This window comes from Metopolophium dirhodum, chromosome 6, assembly GCF_019925205.1.
Source record: "Metopolophium dirhodum isolate CAU chromosome 6, ASM1992520v1, whole genome shotgun sequence".
NCBI lineage: Eukaryota > Metazoa > Arthropoda > Insecta > Hemiptera > Aphididae > Metopolophium > Metopolophium dirhodum.
Genome location: NC_083565.1, coordinates 10,414,299 through 10,415,000, shown reverse-complemented (window position 1 = coordinate 10,415,000; position 702 = coordinate 10,414,299).

Below are 702 nucleotides of genomic sequence, written 5' to 3'. Positions count from 1 at the left end.
TTTAAACCGATGGTTTACCTTCGATTCGGCGTGTATGTCTATAGGTCAGGTTAGGTTAGGTTGGTCGCGCTGCCGTCATTTCGCGGGTTCGTATTACATGATGTAGTTACCTGTACCCATACCGGCTTTGCATGGATTTCGGTGTGCATAACGCAAAATCTACATACACCTCTACCCACGTACTATGTCGTGTCCGATTGTCCCCGGCGATTCGGTATTCGACCAAAATAATTATCAGTGGTGTATCTAGATTTTTTTTTTGAAGGGGCGTGACAGCGGGATTCCAAAAAAAGATTTACAAAATGCGTAACCAGCGCATACTAGGTTAATCTAGGTTGCCTATAAAATGTGGATACAAAGACTTTAATTTATATAAGTAGGTATAGGAACACAAAACGAATGCAACATAATATACATGATAAAATATAACAAAAATACAAAATGGCATAATTATAAGGACTACTGGACAGGATCGTGCGGTGTATGAGCGACCGTAACAGAATATTATATAACAGTATATTTACCGACGTGGTTTGCGAAAGTGCGCGCAAGGGGTGGGATAGTTAGGGCGTGGGCGGTCGCCGCAGTACCGTCGGAGTTTATCTGTCTGCGAATCCTCTGCCAGCGCGTCCTCGGCCGTGGGCGCTTGCGCCGTCCCGCCTCGCGCCGGACTGCGACGACTACGAAATATAAGAGACAACG